Genomic DNA, 13,424 nt, shown 5'->3' with positions numbered 1-13,424 from the left:
TTATACTTTACTCCTTCTATCTTTAATGGGCTTCTGCTCATTAATGGTTGATGAGTGCAGCCAGTTAGTATTTTTTTGTACTTTTCTCATTTTCATTCAGTATTTCGATTTCCCAACAACACAAACAAAGCAAACAGTATCTAATAGGGTTGTATATTAGCATATTTATAGAATAATGTTGCAATGAAGTGTTGTAATAAAATTTCAAGACCTGCATAAAAACAAAGATTTTATTCGCTAGTGTACAATTACTACATACATACACGTATCCATTCACAGCAGCATTTTAGCTTCCTGTGAACAGCGAGTGTTGTCAGCCAGCTACAAAATAGGGAAGCAGCCTTCACATGGGAATCACGTGAGGTCCACACAAACACTGATGACCTTAATCCCAACCCTGTGTTATCAGAATATGCTTTAAAAGTAATCATTTGACCCAATTAACAACTATTTAAATTTTTCCAGAAAAAAATCAGTTTTACTTTTGTCCCAAACTTACAGATAGGGTTAGGGTTCCGGCTATAGTTAGGGTCATTACCAATAATGACTTAAAACTCAGAGGGTGGGCTTTCTTTCCATAATATAGAGAACCACAGTGGTTGAAAAAGCTTTCCTCTACCTTAATGGGACAAAATGTGTCGTCTGAAGCACATGAAAAAATGGGAAATTTGACCAGTTAACTGTCACAGCTAACCCTAACCCTGATAACTAAGCCTGTGATAGGCCTTTCTAGGTGATGACTTTCTGAAGAAGAAAGTTGCATGTTTAAAGTTGCAGCAAAAAGCAGAAACCCAATTCTGAGAAAGATTTGTTTTGTTTTTGTTTGGTTTTTGTCTCACTTTATATCACTTTATACATAAAATCTTAATGGTTTAAGTCCTGCCAGAATGCAATTTAGTAAATGGTTTTGCCACTGCAGCGTTGTGAGAAACATCCATGCCGTGCAGACAACAAAAACAGAAATCTAAACCATGCAGTGCGACCAGTGGCCTGTTTTTCCCTCTAAACTGAAAGAGGATCAAAACAACTCAAGACTTGCTGTCTGGGCTTTCTTCATCTCACGGAAGGTCACCAAACACACTTTGTTGTCCTGCACATTGTGAATGAATGCAAACAGAAAGCAAGAGCAGCACAGGAAACACTCCTAGACAGCCGCTGATTTCACATTGCAGTCCAAAAATGTTGCAATAAATAGCTGAATTTCCATCTGTTGTGTATTGCTGATTCATTTCACTGGTTTCTCCTCTTCCTGCTCTTTTAACAGCACCAAAGGTCCATTATTAAGCGTCATTTTCTTTCTTTTGATACACTGAAGATTAAGGCCAAAAGTGTTCTAAGAATAAGCCCTGTGGTTCAACAAAGCTAGGAGTCATCACTGCGCTCTTTGAAAGTTTTTGCTCCTTAAAGTGTGTCTGACTCTCTCCCAAACAGAAAAAAAAACAAGTTGCACAGCTGTTTGCAGCCCCGCCCGCCTGACATATTTCTAAGCCGGAGTCACTGATGTCTCGTTTGTGCCAAGGCTTTGTAGGCAGAATTTTTGTGGTTTTGAGACCAAGTAGCAACACATCGTTTCCATCACTGTTAGTGGTTTTTTAAGTCTGTCTGAAAAAAACCACGTCTGGCCCCATGTGCCACATCATCCCGACCTACTGCCCCCCACCCCCGGCCCTGCACTCCCGTCGACGGTCTTCCTCTCAGTGACTGTTTTCATGTGGGGGGGAATGAGTTCATTCTCTGACCACGAGACAATACCTCATCCTTCCACTTTGGCTCTCTAGCTGAATCACAGGCTTAGGGGAGGTGGAAAACATCTCCATCTCCCTTCTCCTCTACTTCTGTCCAAGACAAACAGCTGTGGCTCAGTTATGAGTGTGTGCCTGCTGTGTCCTGACAGGTTTCCAGAAACCTGCTGTCAGGTAGCCCATGCAGGGAAACACAGAGGCGGAGAGTTACAACACCGTTAGGGTCTGTGTGAACTTCTGGCCTGATCAGATGAATTCTTAGCTAACACGATGACTAGTTAGGCAGAAAAAAAGTGTACTTAGCACAGCTAAACAAAGACCTGGTAGACTGAATGACTATTTCTACATGGAACATGTTAGCAGAGGCTTACTTGAGTCACTCCTCGACATGTGGGAGTTTGCTTTACTTTCACACTGGAGGATTGTGCTTTAAGCGGGGGTCTAGAAACGCTGAGCATCTTATGGTGCACTTGCTGCATTGTTTGGAATTTTCCTGCAGCAATTTGACCCTTTCAAATCAAGTATAGGTGTATTCAATTTAATTCACCTATGAAACCCTAGTTTCAACCCTCATTTAGTAGCTCATTTTTATCCCAAACACATATGCTGATCTTCCACAAACTCATCCAGTTGCCATGGGCTTTGTCTATGCCTGTGGTTTTTCTTTATAACTCTTAGTTCATCGCTTCCTGTGTGTTTTTGAATGTTGCTTCTTGCTTCCTGTTTTCTTCTTTTTCTTCTTTGTTCTTTTGTCTGTGGTTCACTGTTGCTAGTGTAGGTTTGTTATTCCTGCTCCCTCTTTTGTTTCCTGCTTTATTTTGAAGATTTGTTCCTTATATGGCTTCAGGATTTTTGGCTTTCCTTTCAAATCCCAAGTATTACTGCTTTTCAACCATGCGCTTAAACTTCATTGAAAACAAAGACAAGCATTAACAAACCTGAAGTGAGTTTTTGATCCTCTTCCTTATTTTCTGTCACATGTATACATACTGTTAGCCCAAGAATACAAAAACTACACCCTTGCCACATTCTGGCTCCAGCACAGCCAATGGAGCTAAACATGCTGGATGGCGTTACAGAAGCATCCCAGAATTGTCCCAGACATGGCCGTGGTTCAAAATGGCTCTATTTTTCAGTGAAGTCACATCATCCTTGTCAGAACAGATAAGGAGGACAGGAAGTCAAATGCAAGAATGCCCTAAAGAATTGGGTAAATTTTCAAAATAAGAGACATTTTGCAGGCTTATCATGCCTCATAGTAAACATTTCAATTAATGAGGTCAGCACATGAACAAGTAATCTCCATGAGTCAGAAGCTCGGTCTTCAGAGTAATCTGAAGTTCAGTTTCTTTCTGTTTTTGCTTCGCAGAAGAAAATTTACCAGTAAAAGAAAACCAATCATTTGGCTTAAAGGGAATGGTTTTCCTTTAGTGGAAAATAGCTAAAACTGCTTATTACTAGGAAGGAGGGTGGGAGGCAGGGGAAAGGAATACATTGTGTATCTGAACACAGATACAGAATGCTCATGCTGACATGTGGTCTACTAACTTCCTCCTCCGTGTTGCTTACCTGCTTGCTGAATGGCTGATTGCATGGCTTGATGAGTCAGTGGCATGCTGGGCTGCTCGATTGTGTCTGTAGTGATAGAGTAACTGATTTGCTGACTGTCTGGCTGTCTGAAAAACTCAGATAAAGCCATCCCTCGTCAGAGCCAGAAGAAGGCCTCCACACCCACCAAGGACTATGAGATATGGGAGGGGGGGGAAAAAGAAGGGGGCAGGGGTGGGGGATGGGGAGAATAAGAAGCAGAAGACATACGAGGTGACTGAGAATAAGAGAGAGAGAAGAGTACTGAGAATCCAATACTGTTCTATTAGGAGTGATTAGATTTTGAAGCTCTGAGCTGAAGCATAGATCTTGTGGGAATATGGCTAGAGTTACAGCTTTGATGTTGACCTTGCATGAACTGGTCTCACTCTGTAACCCACTTTTATTGAAATTTTTCAGTCCCCAGATCCACTCTGAGTCAGTGCATTCCTCGGAGTTTATCGTTGTTTATCATACCACTAGTCTCTTGGATGGTTTATCGTTTGTTTTGGGGGAAAATTCTGCAGTGTTGATAGTTACCACCAAATACCATCCAACCTTCGGCTTTGACATTTTCATGATGTCGATTATATTTACTACTGTATCTCAAAATAGAGCTGTGGTTGGGCAGCGTGCGATCAGACTGCACCCTTTACTGCACATATATTGTTATCAAATTATGTTTGCATATTTACTTGTTTGTAAAGATTTCTTGTGTTGGTGGATTAACATGTCATTAGAAAAATTACGTGGCACTTTTTGGGAGATAGCTAATACAGATTATACATAAAAGATAGTGACCAGCCACTGTCAGATAAGCCACTGATTATGGAAGTCCTGTTGTGAAGCTTCAAGCTGAGCATTTTTGTCGTCTAGTCATGAAAATAAGTTACACTGCACACTCATTATTTAACCATAATTTACAAACTCAGAGTCAGTGTGACTTGAAAAGTGGTCATGACCATAAACTCATTAGGAAAGGGTTTATCGAGGTCATAGATAGTGTGAGCTTTACTGTCATTTTCCTGTAGACGTCTATCTAACTGGACTTTTTGTCCAACCAGGCGACTCGCCCATGGTGGCCATTAGAAGAAGGCAGGTTTGGTGCACTTATTGATTGGCTTCTCATCATTTTTTCCTATGCAGTCTTTACTAATTGCCCACTATTGAGGTCCCTGAATGTCTTTATATGGCTTTTTTTCTTGTTTGCCCTCATTTAATCAGTCAGAATGTTAATGCAGTATAATAGGTAGTTGGTAATTGGTATTACAACAATTGAGCTACCCCAGTTTTTGATTGAACACCAAGGGCTGAACAACTAGTTCAATCAAGTTTTGGGGATTTCCTCACCTGGCTGATTGAGCATGCATCAAGACAAACAACTGCTACAAGCTCAAAATGTTGGAAGATGCCAGTTCTTTATAATCTCAACAACATCAAGATGGAAAGACGTGTGGTTGAAAGCATCAATTTTGTGCTCCTTGGACTTGTATAATGCACATTATACAACAAGTGACGATTTCCTTCAAGTATTGTTAAGCGTACAAAGAGCGCCTAACCTAAGACTTGCTCTGTGCCAGGAGTAGTAGTAGTATAAGGACTATTTGCTGGCCTGTAGGCACGACTATATCAGTTCAGTTGCGGTTTAATAATTGTGGTGTTTTACTTGTCACTTTATTTCAGCTTCATCTACACTGCTTTGCAGCATGTGGATGCTTCACATAGCTGAGAATAACAATGCTCGTGTATTTGCTCCAACATTTAGGGTTAATCAAACCTACAATTGATGGTTGCTCCAATTTTCTGTGTTTTGCTTAATTTTTAGAGCTATGTGTTCAAATTCTTCATACAATGACTTTTATAGTTTTGTTCTTTTCTTTTTTTAATATGGCAGCTGCTGGTGCTGCACCACACAATCGGAAGTTTCCTTTTGAGTTGAAGAGGATCTGTCCTGAAGGAGGAACTTTGATGCCTCAAAATGCTAAAATAATGGACATCCATCAAGAGCGACAATTATGAAAGGGTTTGTGACAGCAAAGGAGGGTTTTGAGTCCTGGCACTCGAAGCAGGTTACATTGTGTCTTGGGGAAAAGACATTGTACAGGCATTTCATGTTTTCATATCACATATGTTAATTTAGCAACCTGCACTATAATGATGCATTTAAATAAAAAATAAAATAAAACAATTTGAAACTTTGTAATGACTCAAGCAATTGTTACTGGGAAATGAATTTAAACTTTGATGAACAACAAAGCATTAACATGAACCAGTGCAAACCACACGCCACAGATTCTAAAACAGGCTGTGAAACACCTCTGTACTAAAACACTAATATTTAGTTTCTAGAAAACATTCCCACAGCAGGGGAAACATAAAACCAGTAACGCAACACTGACTACACCTTCAGTTAGAAGTTCCAAAGCCAGAAGGACGGTAAGTCTGTGGCTGTGACATTTGACACCAATCTGCTGCCCCACTTCCTAAAAGTCAAGGTTGATTTCTTTTAACTACAACTATGTAACCTCAGCTTAATGTTTTCATTTGGCGCTACACCTAACCAAACCTAAACCGTAGCACTGACACACCAGAAAGTACAATTGATGCACAACGCTGTCCTCTTGATATGAGTGCAGGATGAGAAAACAACTTTTGGGCAACCTTTTCTGTCATTTAGATTGGAGAACTTGTCTGCTGTGGGTGATCATGTTGCTAAACAATTTGCCCTTTTAGGAGGGAAGTTGATCATTTGACTGTGGTCGGTTTGCTATGAGAAGCAGGCTGACCCGAGTTTGCATTTGTATGGACTTTGCAACAAACAAAATAAAAATTAGTCATATAAAACAGTCACTTTAAATACATGTGATGCTGCTTATCAGACAGCTGAAACACATAGATGTGCATCCCTTCAATGTCACTGCAATTGTCAGGAGTCTTGTTTGCTGTTATTAGCTTTGTATGAGCAGGTATTAGGAAGCTAAAATGAAAAATTCTCCCAGGCTTCTCTAACAGAGCAGCTTTCACCCCAAATCAGAAATCAAAGGTTTTTGCAACTAATACTTTAAACCAAGCCAAACTCTCTTTGAATGCCTCTGAGCAGAGAGCTAAATCTGTTCAGGGAATCTGTTGCCTTGGTTCCTGATGCTGTACCGTTGCCATGCTGGCTCTGGGCCCACTACTATACTCGCCTCTTCCAGGAACCAGTGAGGGAACGTTTGGCACCATGGCAATCACATCAGGAGTCATTTTGAGTGTTTAAATGTGGTTTAATTTAAGGTGCCCCTCAGCTGTTCAGACTTATGTGAATGCAATTTGTCATTTTTATGTGGCTTTCTATAAGAAGTCATTGTGTAAAAGATCAGACACAGCCTTATAGAGTCCCAAGGCCCCAAAGCCCAGAACTCATTTGCTAATCAGAAAACGTTACAGACACTACATTACAACCTGCTGCAGGCCCATGGCTACCCTCTGTAGTGCAAACTGGATGTACCTGAGACAAAATATTCATCCCAAAGCATTCATCTTTGGGAATCCTCTAAAAGTGAACCACCTGTTTTCTAAGTATTTGGTTTCACAGGAAGGCTATGTCTGAACAGACTTGTGTTTGTGCTCGATAGTGTTCAAAAAATAGGTTCCTGTGTGGTTTTGCAGGCGCAGGGGTTAATTTGGGTGATTCTCAGAAGAGGAGGCAAATATCATGCACTCATCAGTTATGCAGGTTTTGTAATGCAGTGCATCTATAAAATATCTCCAGTTGTATGCGTTACCGACCTCAATCAAACTCCAAGACTTGGGCCTTCTCTCCCATAAATAAGTAACCACACAGGCTTGCAGACATCTGAAAATCATTCTAAAAGTGACAGGTATACATAAAGGTTCTGCAGAGGAGCGCATTAATACCATGTGATGAAATGGAGCAAACAGGATGAACACTTAGGCAAGAAATGCTTCAAATACCAAAAGGACCAAGCAAACAGATGGGGATGGCAAAAGAAGAGAGAGAGGAAGAGGTGAGTAAACACCACTAGACATGGTAACAGATGGAGACATAAGAGAGGAAGACAGAGTCATTTAGGGACGGAGCGCAGGAGCAGACGGAGATGAGGAGAGGCAGAGAGCAAGCGAACAGATGAGTGTATTAGAAAACCACTTGGTCGCTTTAGACAGCTTGTGGAAACAGACCACAGAAAAGGTTCGTGTCAGGTAACGGCTGCTGCATTCACCCATACAGCTGATAATAAGACAACTGAGCTGTGAAAAAGTAGAGCAGTGAGAGGTTAGCCGACTCTGTGGAGGATCATTATCTCCAAAATCACACTCTCAAAAGAGGACTGAGCTGTCTCATATATTTCACTTTTCAGTATTAGTCACTCACGGGGGGGGGTTTCTCTCATGATGCGTAGCTCATTTGACATTGTCAAGCAGTTTGGGCAAAGCTTCTGTCTACTTAAATATGAAGCACCAGCAGCCAGTCAGCTCAGATCAGCATGCACTTTGGAGAAGAGCTAACCAGACTTCTACAATATAAAAGAAAACTTCTGCACTTACTGGTCACCTTGTTGGGTATACCTGTTCAGTTCATTAATACAAATATGTAATTAGCCAATCACATGGCAGCACCTTAGTGCATTTAAGCATGTAGACATGGTCAACATGAATCTGCTGAAGTTCAAAGACAAAAACACAAAAATAGTTATTTTAGCCCGTCCACAATTGATGCACACCTGCAGGCCGATTTACACCTCCACCACTTGGCAAATGGGGAACAAAGTAAGTAATCCTTCTAACTGATACATGTGAAAAACGATTCATGCTTTTTCAACAAAAACGTCAGTTTTGGCCTCCTCCAAATTATAGGGTTAATGTAGGTTAGCACCTATGATGACTTAGGCCAGACCTCCATCCATCCGTCCATCCGTCCATCTTCTTCCGCTTATCCAGGGTTGGGTCGCAGGGGCAGCAGCCTAAGCGGAGAAGCCCAGATCTCCCTCTCCCTGGCCACCTCCTCCAGCTTGTCCGGGGGAACACCAAGGCGTTTCCAGCCAGAGGCATCCTTATTAGATGCCCGAGCCACCTCAACTGGCTCCTTTCGATGTGGAGGACCATGGCTGAACTCCTCAGGTAGGGGCTTAGGCTAGGCCTCTGAGGGTCAATCGATGTCATCTATTGTCATCTGTTCTCTACTGTGCTAAATTACTGCAGAATGGGAAAAGAATATAATACATTTAGTCATGAGAATTGGTGTGAATAAAACAAAACAAAGTTTAAAAATTTAGTGTGGCAACCTTACTACTGTTCCCTGCATCCAGGGTTCTTGCTAAGTTCAAGTTAAGGAGGATGGGCTATTTCAGCTAATTCCAGCTGCGTATCACAAATGAGATTGATATTGTCCTATTTTTAACTGTAATTCCTTAAGATGACTGAGAAATAGAGCAGAGGGAAATACACTAAATCACAATGCACCACAACTCCTACATCCAACAGCAAGAAAAGGTCCAGCTGCTCTATACATTATTAAACACAACAGCATCCTGTTTGTTCTGCTCTAGCAACGCATTTACTATAATGAGGAACAGCAGATGGCTGAAGTTTTGCTATATATGGACAGTTATTATGTCATATAACAACTAAGGAGCAAACTCAAGGACATCACAGAAGATTTTCCCTGCTTGCTGTTTGACTGTTTCTCCATCAGCAGAAGGATTACTCTGGAAAAAGAACCAGCATCAGTGATGAAGCGCAGATGCCATGCAGTGTGACAAGACGCATTTGCAATGAGCTTTCCAGGAACTCATTTGTTGTTTTTATAGTTGTCTGGGAGACTCGGCTGCTGACAAGCTTTTTGTTTGGGAAAGGCTAGATGTACGGGAGCTCAGTCAGGCTGAAAGTCATATCTGAATCATTCCAGTACACTAGCTTCAGTCTCACTATGATAGTGAGCAAAAAAACATGCAGAGACCCTTTGACAGGAAGTTCAGTCATTCAGTTTAAGCTTTCGTTCTTAATAATGCAGCTGTGTTGTGTGCTTAAGAAGCAGCCAATATAATCAGCACTGACAGTAAGTTAAGATAATGGGATTTCTATTGAATCATAATGGTTCAGCTGTAATTCGAAGGAATTCTGGTCAGGCTTGAGTCTGGACTGAGATCAGCGCCACAGCTGTTTTCATCACCTCACTAAATTCTGGGAAGGGGCCACAGAATCAGCTGCCAGGGGTCAGTGAGTGTGCCTGTGTGTCCATGTGAGAGAGAATATCAACTGTAAAGTAAAAAAAAAGAGGTCACCGAGTTGGTGGAAGATTGCCCAAGTGTTGTTGCATGTGTGTGTCTCGCTCTGTGTTTGTGTTTGAGTCAGCTGTGTATGGAGTCGCTGAGGCCTAAGTGAGGGTGAGGTAGAGCAGATCAGCAACATTAACCAGACATGGCAATGAAACAGCCTCACGGCCTTGGAGATGCTACACTTTCCTGGAAAGAATGTGACCTGTAGCAGCATACCTCTAACTGTCCATGCTTTTCCAAAAAAGAACACGTGGACAGCTGGGAACCTGCGTTTAACTTTGCCCCTAGTCACAAGGCTGGTTAGACACTGATACAATTCTGACCACCTAAAATGAAGCCTTGAGCCTCACAACATTCAACCTCACATTGTGTAAAGTTAACCCAAAACATGTTAAGTTGGACTGTAGGGATTTCATGCTGGGAAAGTTCCTTTTAAGCTCACTGGTGCTGCTTGGAGAATGTTCCCGAGGAATGCACTGACATCACTTTTAGCATTTTGCCAGATCAGAAAGGTTGGGAGTAGCTAGATGGACTGAATCTCCTCAAATGTTTTTCTACCACTGTGTGTTTATATAGTGTGTGTGTGTGTGTGTGTGTGTGTGTGTGTGTGTGTGTGTATACTACAGATGGCTTTCTATTCCTTCACTTTGGTCCAGAGTGAAAAATAAGATTTGCCACTGAGGACGAATGAAAATGCCTTTATCTCACCTACAGAAGGGTAACTGAGATTTTAAGTGAAAGACCTTTCGAGTGCTACAAATTTTATAGACATTCATGATCCTCAGAGAATGAATCAAACAGATTTGTGTGCTCTCCAGACTTTGTGACTGCCAGATGCAATTTTTGGATGAAATTAACCTGAAACTGCTGGAACACCAGCATCACCGTCCACAGTGAAGTGAGTTGCTACGGATGGGGAGTGCATCCAAGAAACCTGGTCCAAAATCTACATCTTCTAGTTCAATAGAAATTCGCAGCTAGCCACATAAACAAGCCATATCCTTCCAGGAGAACACTTTTATGGTCAGACAAGACAAAGATTGAGCTATCGGGCCAATATCACATGAGGTATGCTTGGAGGAGTAACACTGAGGCCTTCATACCTAAGACTGTACCAACTGTCAAGAATTGTGGCTGTAGCCTCATATTCTGTGGTTGTTTTGCATTCATGCTGCTGGTGTATACCCAAAATAGAGTGGAATAATGATGAAGGAAAACTATCTTCTAATCCTTCAACAGCTAGATTGTTGAAACTTGGGTACAACTGCATGTTCCAACAGGATAAAAACACATCCAAACTGGGTTTGGAAGGAATAATGCAGGCGAACATTTAACGTCTGGAATGGTCTTCCCAAAGGCCCAACCTCAACCTTATTTATAATTAATTTGCTTTGCTTAAAAAACCAGTGAACCAACCAATGAACTCTACCAGTTTTGTCAAGAAGAGTGGTCAAATATTCAGCCGGAATTATGCCAGAAGCTTGTTGAGGGCTACCAAAATCCTCTGGGTGAGGTACAAGTTTCTAAGAATCAGAATCAGAAGACTTTATTTATCCCCAAGGGGCAATTAACATTTGATCAAATATAGTGATGGGGCTGTATGCATATATCTGTGACTCTATGCATACTTTTAACCCTACGTGGATCAGAGAAAAAAACAAATTCAGACTTGTGCACACAGTTCCCATCTTTGAAGCAAACACTTCAAAGGCCATGAGACTGCAAGTTCATTGCACACACTCACATCAATTTCGATCATGCTGCAGACTCCAACCAGTGTTTCCCCTACAGTGACTGTAGCATAAAGCAGCTTAAATAACACATAAGATTTGGTACTTTCATGCCTAGAAAGGTATCCACTGAGCGATCAAGTCTGTGGGCTGGCCGAGATAATGATCTACCAGGTTTGTTTCAGCTTTTTGCTATCAGAAGTAGCATTACTCATTTTCTGATGTATGACTTCGGCATCTTTTAATGTATTGTAGCCCCACCAGCATTGCATGAGACAGGGTGCCCTCTCTTTATCATGTGTGAACAAATTTGTGACACTCACAGAATTACAGCTACATTCCCATTTGGCATGTCATCACAAGAAAGCATTCCTCTAAGACGAGTTTGCTGTAATTTTACATGCTGGTTGGTAGGTACGGCTTACCCAGACACTTTGATGAGATATCATCAGTGAAACTTTTATCACATGTCTGTTTGTTGTGAAGAGTCAAAATGTCTACACTGAATGATTATAATGCGGGCCTTACCCTGGGCCAACAACATCTACAACACCAGAACCTGGAAACTGAAGATATGAAATGGAATTGAGCTGTCACATTTTCACAGGCAAGCGTAAACAGTACTTAAAATATGAAAAAGTGCTTTAGCTTCCTAATCACACTCAAACCAAAGTTTTCCATAATTTTGTCTTTTATATTATATGGCATAGAAATCTCATAAAAATACCAAGTTTTGAACTAATGTTACGAAGCTTGGAAAACAAGGAGCAGCTCATGGATGCATGTATAAAATGTATACAAAAATACCACTAAAACTCAAACTAGCCTGTTATTAGTTGTTGTAATCTGTTTTTCTGCGTAGACAAAAAATTCTAAAAAAGAAAGAAAGAAAGACAGAAAAATAATACCAGGTGTACTCAATGACCTTCTTTTTACAATTGAGCTGATATTCTTATGAAAACAATCATTTACAACCTTGGAAATACAGTTTCTTCTATTTCATATAGAAATCAGTTTCCCCTGCTTCCTGTAAGGTCTGCATACAATGCATGTTCATGTTTACATAATAAGAAAAGCCGCTACGGAAGGCACAAGTCATAAGACAAAATAACCTTGTTATTTGCGAAAGCAGAGGAAAAAGCCTTTGGCCTGAATAGTAATATACAGCATCTAAATGGATTTTTTCACACTTACGCGTCACATATGTAGCCTGCTATTGCTTAATCAAAAAAAAATGACACCAGGGGTGACAAAAGGATCCATCACTTTCATTTTAACAAAAACAATACCAGCGTGAACATGGAGGTACCACAGGGGCTGCATGGCTCTTCTAGGAAAACTACTTTGACCACAGGCCACCACAATGTATGCTGTGATATTACAAACAAACACACGAGGATGTGCAATATTAATCACACAAACCTCCAGCCTGCTTTCCTGTGTAGCCACACACACACACACACACACACACACACACACACACACACACAAATACACATGTGTGCAGAGGAACAAACGCACATGTTACAAACATGAGGCAGGGGTGCGGATTCTCTGGAAGTGTGAGGGTTAGATAAGAACAGTTCTACGGAACAAGTAAGAGGCAGCCGCATGACAGTTGAGAGTGAGAAAGCACAGGGGTAGCGCAGTGGGGGTTGTGGAATTGAATAAAAGCAAACCCATCCAGGACCTCTTGTAGCGAACGAGTGGCTGCACTCCTTTGTTTCTGTGGAAACATTCAACACTGTTTGTTGAGGGAATAAATATGAGTCACATTGATAAGGCCAAAATAGCTCCCAGCATGCTCACTGAAGCTGTTTTATGGCTTAACTCACTCTCTTTCTGCATTATTTCCTATAGTGGGTTTGGATGCTTGATAATATCTACAGTGATGCTGCTCAGCTAACAACTAAATATAGACCTACCATAGATTTAAGCTCATATCCAAATAAGATGATATGCATTTGTTAATACCAAACACTAGTGTGTTCTCAGTCACTGACAGTCAGCACGGATATAACTATGAATCAACAACGGATGGAACATTTAGTTTCAAAGTAAGGAGGTAAAACTTCTCTCCATACTTG

At 41.1% G+C, this 13,424-nt stretch overlaps 1 long non-coding RNA gene across 2 annotated transcripts in view; it reads right to left on the bottom strand.

Moving 5' to 3' along the window:
• The window catches only part of LOC112843367 (uncharacterized), a 47,766-nt gene extending 35,030 nt beyond the window's left edge, over positions 1-12,736 (bottom strand). The window contains exons 1-4 of one of the 2 annotated variants that reach the window (XR_003215692.1): positions 12,532-12,736; positions 8,206-8,525; positions 3,312-3,483; positions 217-2,893 (exon numbers count right to left, since the gene is read on the bottom strand). This is a non-coding gene — a long non-coding RNA (uncharacterized LOC112843367). Of the gene's footprint in view, positions 1-216; positions 2,894-3,311; positions 3,484-8,205; positions 8,526-12,531 lie in introns of those variants that run through there. The other variant, XR_003215691.1, reaches the window with a different exon arrangement.
• Between the last annotated feature and the right edge of the window lie 688 nt (positions 12,737-13,424).

This window comes from Oreochromis niloticus, linkage group LG20 (genome assembly GCF_001858045.2).
Source record: "Oreochromis niloticus isolate F11D_XX linkage group LG20, O_niloticus_UMD_NMBU, whole genome shotgun sequence".
Taxonomy (NCBI): Eukaryota; Metazoa; Chordata; class Actinopteri; order Cichliformes; family Cichlidae; genus Oreochromis; species Oreochromis niloticus.
Note: the sequence above shows the minus strand (reverse complement) of the source record. Positions and strands in the feature narration are given on the sequence as shown.